Raw genomic sequence first — 8,205 nt, 5'->3', positions numbered from 1 at the left:
GTAGTTTGTCATTTGCTCTAGTGCTTCACTTATATCCTTTTAGATCACGGCGGTGGTTTTATTTTATAGAAATTATTGATCTCTCATGCTTCACTTATATTTTTTTGAGAGTCTTTTAGAACAGCATGGTAATTTGCTTTGGTTATGAAATTAGTCCTAATATGATGGGAATCCAAGATGGGTATAATAAAAACTTTCATATAAAGTGCATTGAATACTATGTGAAGTTTGATTCCTTATGATTGTTTTGAGATATGAAGATGGTGATATTAGAGTAATGCTAGTTGAGTAGTTGTGAATTTGAGAGATACTTGTGTTAAAGTTTGTGATTCCCGTAGCATGCACGTATGGTGAACCATTATGTGATGAAGTCGGAGCATGATTTATTTTTTGATTGTGTTCCTTATGAGTGGTCGTCGGGGACGAGCGATGGTCTTTTCCTACCAATCTACCCCCCTAGGAGCATGCACGTAGTACTTTTTTTTGATAACTAATAGATTTTTGAAATAACTATGTGAGTTCTTTATGACTAATGTTGAGTCCATGGATTATACGCACTCTCACCCTTCCACCATTCCTAGCCTATCTAGTACCGCGCAGCTTTCGTCGGTACCATAAACCCACCATTTACCTTCCTCAAAACAGCCACCATACCTACCTTTATGGCATTTCCATAGCCATTCCGAGATATATTGCCATGCAACTTTCCACCGTTCCGTTTATTATGACACGCTCCATCATTGTCATATTGCTTTGCACGATCGTGTAGTTCATACATGTTACTCATGAGTCATTGCACATCCCGGTACACCGCCAGAGGCATTCATATAGAGTCATATTTTGTTCTAAGTATCGAGTTGTAATTCTTGAGTTGTAAGTAAATAAAAGTGTGATGATCATCATTATTAGAGCATTGTCCCATGTGAGGAAAGGATGATGGAGAGTATGATTCCCCCACAAGTCGGGATAAGACTCTGGACGGAAACTAAAAAAGGAAAAATAAAAAAAGAGGCCATAAAAAAGAGAAAACACTACAAAAAATACACTTCCGTGATGATACATGTTTGTCATAGTAGGTCGCATTTTTTGTCATGCATGTACATCCATGACAAATTTATGACAGAATCAAGATAGTCATACCTGTGCTGTCGTAGAAGTGTTCCATGACATTACCAAAATTATCATCACGGAAGTGTCCACTTCCATGACGATAAATCGCGCGTCACATAAGTGCTTTCGTCAAGGGTGACCGACACGTGGCATCCACCGTAACGGAACGCCGTTAAGCTATCGGGTCGGGTTTTGGATCCGGTAACCCGTTAACAGCCCCGACCAATGGGGATTTTCCACCTGTAAAATCATCATTGGCTGGGGGAGACACATGTCAGGTCCGCGTTGGCACAGGTGTCACTCATCTAATGGGCGAGACGAGCCTATGATATGTTGACACGTGGACCGGCCCATCATGTTTAAATGGGCCGGCCCAACTGAAGGCCCACAAGATTTTGCGGACCATAATGGGCCGGCCCAGCTAAAGGCCCACGAGAATTTTGCGGACCATAATGGGCTGGCCCAGCTAAAGGCCCACAAGATTTTTCGGGCCATAATGGGCCGGCCCAGGTAAAGGCCCACAAGATTTTTGTGTGCCATAATGGGTCGGCCCAGGTAAAGGCCCACAAGATTCTTGCGGATCATAATGGGCCGGCCCAGCTAAAGGCCCACGAGATTTCGCCGACATTAATGGGCCGGCCCAGCTATAGGCCCACAAGATTTTGAGGACCCTAGTAGGCCGGCCCATTAACTGGCTGCCATGTTTTGGGCCAAATGCCGGCCCATATTTGATCCGGTCCATTAATGGTCTGCCGCGCTCCGGGCCTAATAGTGGCCCATATGAGATCCAGCCTGTTAAAAGCCTACCACGTTCTGGGCTAAATTACATCCCAGATCAGGTCCGACCCTTTAAGAGGCTTTGGGCTCAATTATGGCCCATATCAGATTCGGCCCGTCAACTAGACACTATGCTTTTGGGCCCACTTGCTAAAGGCCCACTTAGTAATTCGGCCTGATATTAGTTTTGGCCTGTTAAGGGCCCGTTTAACATTTTGGCCCTATATTAATTTTGGCCTATTAAAAGCCAGTCATATAGTTGGGCCTAACTACGGCCCGATTTGCATCCGGCCTGCTCGCAGCCGATATCTGATTGGGCCAAACAAGGACCGAGACAATTTTGGCCTGTTAAAAGCTCGTGATTTGATTCGCACAATCATGGGCCGGGGTTCATTTCGGGCTGCTGCCGGCCCGTGAGCTGTTCGGCACGTTTCAGGCCCAACCTACATCGTGATTGCATGACGGCCCGATTATGTACCGTAATTTTACGGTTTGGTCGGTTTACTGCGAAGACAGGATATATATACAGTAAAATAACTGCTGCATCATGAATAATAAAAAACCTAGACTATACAATAAACAAATTACGGCATATTACATCCACTATGCATCAAAGTTCACCACTATGATAATAAAGCACAAGCAGACAGCAGATTACATACACGGGGCATCAAAGATCGCCACCAGTGCAAATAAACACGCCAACAAAATAATATACAAAACCGATAGCAGTTCAATAGAGTTCAAGAAAGGTTAGCCCTGCTGGGGAGCTGCAGCGCAAGCAGCTGAGCAAGATGATGAGACTGCGCTTGTTCAACACTTATATCTTCCTCACTCTAAAAGATAAACAAGCAGACAGATGACAGGTTTTGCACATAAAAGTATCAGTGCTGACAATTCATCACATTTCTTACTGACGAATAAAGTGACACAGTTAGAATTGCATTAACACAATATGGTATTGTTTAGGTCAAGACATGGTAGGAAATGACATTGTGAAGGAGTTGGCAGCTTCACGACACCACTGGATTACAGATCAAGAAGTCATAAATATCAATGGTTAGTGTGCTGTCAATTTATACCATTTCAGATTGGAAAATAAAGAGAAGGTCTAAATAATGGTAGAATGATATGACATTGTTTATAGTTAAGACATTGCAGAATATGACATTGTGATGTAGTGGGTAGGTTCACCACACCACTGGATTACGGATGAAGAACAGAATCATGCATGCAGTGCAAAAGAAGATCACTTGCTCTGTATAGTTTAATTCACATGGTATGATGAAGGAACTTGGTTGTACAACTGAAAACTTAAATTGAGAAAGGACAAACTTTTGTTTATGAACTACATAATAAACTTTAAACAAGCAATTTGATGCAAACACCAAAAATAAACAGCTGTTGCAGTCATGCCTAACCAAATATATACAACAAAGTTTGAAGGCTTGAGATGGATAAACTTACATTATTGGTGAAGACAGGCTCTATAAAGGCCTTTTCCATGTTGATGGGGGGCAATTCAAGAAGTTTACCACAGAATCTTCTTCAAAAGCATTGCCTTTATTCTACATTTTGTTAAGAGTAAATATAGATGTGATAATATATGAAAAAATGGAGAATATTTAAGATAAGATGAAGAGTGATGCTACATAACCAAGTAGCTATAAATGTAAGTGCAGTGATACAGGCAAAAGGTACAGCCAAGAGCAATGCACAGCTAAACTTCTTCAGTACCAACCTTATGGTAAGAGTAAATATAGATCTGATGTGTAGAAAATGGAGGGCAAAGGAAAATAAGTTGCATAGTGATGGTACATGAACAACTACTTGTCATTATAAGTACACTGATAAAGGACAGCATGTACTTACAAGAACAATGCAGGGCTAAAAAAACATTAGCATTGGATATATTCTACACTAATGTAACCATTCATACAGATCAGATAATTTGGAGCGAACAATTTATAAGCAAGCTATCATGCATACTGCTGTCACATAATGAACCAAGTATGTATGCAAGTACAGTGATACAGGACAACAGGTACTAACAAGAGCAAAGCAGCAGGCAGCATATTTGTGATATCATGTCGTTCTTGTCAAACCGGAATTCTTCTTCGAGTAGATTTCCTGCAAAAAAGATCCGTAAGGCACATGCAGAAAAGTAGAAGTTCAAATTGTCATGTGATTTCATAGGCAGTACCTCATCCTGGGAACGAGACCAGTGCATAACAAGGTTTTTCCATTCAATGTCTTCTAAATTTAGCACAGGAGACTTCACCGGAAATTTGTTTATAGACTTGCCATCAAAGTGTGATTTCCTCAGGTAACACCGATACTGCTGCAATGCTTCCTTGAAAAGCACAAGCAAGCTTTGCTCGTCATGACTATCCAGATTGACCCTCGCCTAGTTACAACAATGTAATGTAAATCATTGATGTGTTCAATCAGCAGAAAACAGGAAAATAATAACCATGAATAATAGCACTTACACGTAAGTTGGACAGGAAGATGTGAAAATGGTGTTTGTCTTCACAATAATCTTCCCATGATGGGAATATATGCACGTAGTCCCTAACAACATTGAAAGCATTGTCTTTTAAACAGGGAATAAATGGAATGGGGTTCCAATCTGCAGGAATTGGCCGTCTCTGTAGTTGGGATAGGTCTTCGGCCGGTGGACTTGCTGTACTTTTTGCTGGAGTGGGATTTTTCTGTGGTACAGCTGGTGCTATGGTAAATGAAATCAGTATACCTTTTGCTGGAGTGCAGGTCCTGTGTGGTAGGGCTAGTGTTGTAGCCAGTGAAGTATGGGTACAGTCTGCTGGAGTCGGTCCTACGTTTTGTGTCACTGGTTGTACAGCCAATATAAGTGGGGTGCTGTCTGATTTCTCCGGCACCACCACGTTTTTCAAGGACTTTGCTGGTGCTCCTTTAGGTTCAGCAATCACCCTCTTCCTTTTTGATGTCTGATGCACAAGAACAGCATTTGAGTGAAAAAACATGATATGATGACAGATGGAATATGTATTGATAATGGATGGGCATGGCATCTTGACATATATGATGAGTAAACTAAGCAGATGGTGGTGCAACAAAGTAGAAGAAATGCAAGACAACATATGCAAGATACCCACAATCAATAAAACATTGCCAAATTAGAACAGGCACCTTGATGGGTGAACAGGACAGGCCATCTTCCTTTGACGACTCAAGGTTAGAATAGTCATTAGGATCATATTCTGAACAAGAATCAATAGGTGGGGAGCGTATGAGTTTCATTGCATCCAGAATGGGACTCAATGCCTTGGTGCCAATTTTGTAAGTCTTTGCAGTGTTTAGCTTCAAGAGTGGACTGCTGCTAGTGCGACACAAAGCAGCTACACAGATCATAGTGTATATATAACGGGAAAGTCTTAAGCATCAGAGTAAAATCAGCAAAGTGGAACTTGCTGGAATATATGTGCTAGTATTGTCGGTACAGCTAGAAAGGCTTCGGATACCAGCTCTCTTCAAGTGAAGGTGCGGTACTGTTAATATCGGTACGGCTAGAAAGGCTCAAAGTGTCCATCACAACCGACCGTATAGACCTCTACACTCCAAATGTCCCTGCTCATCTTCAGTACAAGAAACATACTGTACTACTATCATACTCCCTCCATTCCAAAATATAAGTCTTGGTAGAGATTTCCACTATGGATCACATACAGATGTATCCAGATACATTTTAGAGTGTAGATTCACTCATTTTGCTCCATATGTAGTCCATGGTGGAATCTATACAAAGACTTGTATTTAGGAACGGAGAGAGTACATATTAAAGAAGAACGGAAGAGGAACATGGTAAAGAAGAGCAAGCAGATTTTGGATAATAAAATGTTGGTTGCGTAGTGCCCACACATGATGAACCAGAGTGCATTAAGAATGCAACTCCCAGCTGTCTCTCAACCATTTCAGGCGGTTGGATGAAGATCCTACGTCTCCTAACCCTTCTTCTTCCTCATCTCTGATTCTTCCCATACAGAACACCGCACGGGCCGCCGGCCGGACCACCGGCCCCCACGGCCTGTGTTCCTCAGACACCCCCACCCCCACCCCCGCCCCAACCCCCACCCGCGTCGAGTTTTCTTCATTCAGCGAGGCCCCACAACCACCCGAGCCCCTTCGATCGCACCGGCAAACTCCCGCGAGCTCTGAAAAATTGACTGACCCAATTTTGAAATTTAGTCTATTGTGATTTAACTAGTGTGGAATATAAAAGGGGAAAACCATAAGCATTGGGAGTATAGTGTTGAGCGTGCCATGGCGGATCTGAAGGTGCAAACCGGACAAAGGCAACTTCGCAACCAAGACAAGAAATCAGAGTAAAGCAGTGGCGATCTATTTTCTTGCTGCGATAAATAAGTTGAGCAGATACGAAAGAGTACCGCCTCTGGTGCGGCGCCGTGTACGCATCTGCTGAGAATTTGACGGTGCTACGGTAGTGATGGCTGCCGGAAGCGTGGAAGCAGATCTAGGAGGGTAGACGGTGGCGGTGGAGCGCGGTGGACAAGACGGTCGTCGGAGCGGCACCGGCAAGGTGGACGACGGCAGGGATGAAGCGAGAGGACAGGATGCAAGGATCCCGGTCCGAAGCCGTGGATGAGAGAGGTCGATCTCTTGTAATGGACGGCAGTGTCAGGGTATCAGCTCCGGCATGGTGGAGGAGGACGGCGGTAGATGGGGTGGCGGACGGAGGAGGGTGGGGTGGAGAGGGTGTTTTGGCGCCCACGGAGTACGAATGGGGAAAAGGGAGGTAGAGAGGAAGGGGGAACCATGTATTCAGGGCGCGCTTGTCTCAAATGCGAGGAAATTTACAAACTTAGCCCCTGTTTCAAATTTCTACTACATCACAGCAACATTAGTCGGTTGGGGATAGGACGGTAATCTCGCATACACCGAATATTTGCCGACGAGAGTTTGTTTTTGGCGCCCACCGTGTATGAATATGAATCGGGGAGGGAGTCAATTTCAGCCGAGGACACACTGTGTTTTGGCGCCCATCGTGTATGAATCTGGGTGGGAGGCGGTTACATCACGTTTGGGTGAAATTACAAACCTACCTCTATCAAAACCTATAGAAATCCAGTAGTTAGGCTTTGCGTGGCAGGGATAGGTAGTACTAATTTCCATCTCACAGATTTTGGTTTCGGGCGGTTACTGCGACTTTCCCCGCTTCGTTCAAATTTTGCAGAGTGCATGTTTACCGTGCCAACTCAATTCGAATCCCGTTTGTATTCCATTTTTTCGGACGGGATCCATTTTCAATTGGAATTACATTCTATATACATCATTTTTTATATATACTTTCAAAAGCACAACAAAGAATTCTGGTCACTTATATGTATAATATGATTTACAAATACAAAGATCTCGAAATCTTAAGGTTGAATTTGAAATTTTTTAACCAAATTATGTTCTACTAAAATGTATGGATCAGTAATATCTACATATTAAATAACATAGATGTGCGTGAATTCATATCAGTATGCATATTTGATAGATCAATTTTGGTTCCAGTATGGATTACATGTATCATCATCTCGAATTCAAATATTTGAATCCCTTTTTTGTTCACTCCTTTCACTGTTGGGGAACGTAGCAGAATTTTAAAATTTTCTACGCATCACCAAGATCAATCTATGGAGTCATCTAGCAACGAGGGAGAGGGGAGTGCATCTACATACCCTTGTAGATCGCGCGCGGAAGCGTTCAAGAGAACGGGGTTGATGGAGTCGTACTCGTCGTGATCCAAATCACCGATGACCTAGTGCCGAACGGACGGCACCTCCGCGTTCAACACACGTATGGTTGGGAAGACGTCTCCTCCAACTCGATCCAGCAAGGGGGAAGGAGAGGTTGATGAAGATCCAGCAGCACGACAGCGTGGTGGTGGAAGCAACGGTGATCTCGGCAGGGCTTTGCCAAGCTCAGGGAGAGGGAGGAGTGTCAGGGAAGGAGAGGGAGGTGCCAGGGGCTAGGGTGTGGCTGCCCTCCCTCCCCCCCCCCACTATATATAGGACCCCTAGGGGGGGCGCCAGCCCTAGGAGATTGAATCTCCAAGGGGGGCGGCGGCCAAGGGGGGTGGAGTGCCCCCCAATCCAAGTGGGTCGCCCCCACCCCTAGGGTTTCCAACCCTAGGCGCAGGGGAGGCCCATGGGGGGGCGCACCAGCCCACTAGGGGCTGGTTCCCCTCCCACTTCAGCCCATGTAGCCCTCCGGGATAGGTGGCCCCACCCGGTGGACCCCCGGGACCCTTCCGGTGGTCCCCATACAATA

This window comes from Triticum urartu, chromosome 2 (assembly GCF_003073215.2).
Source record: "Triticum urartu cultivar G1812 chromosome 2, Tu2.1, whole genome shotgun sequence".
In the NCBI taxonomy this organism is placed as follows: Eukaryota; Viridiplantae; Streptophyta; class Magnoliopsida; order Poales; family Poaceae; genus Triticum; species Triticum urartu.
Note: the sequence above shows the minus strand (reverse complement) of the source record.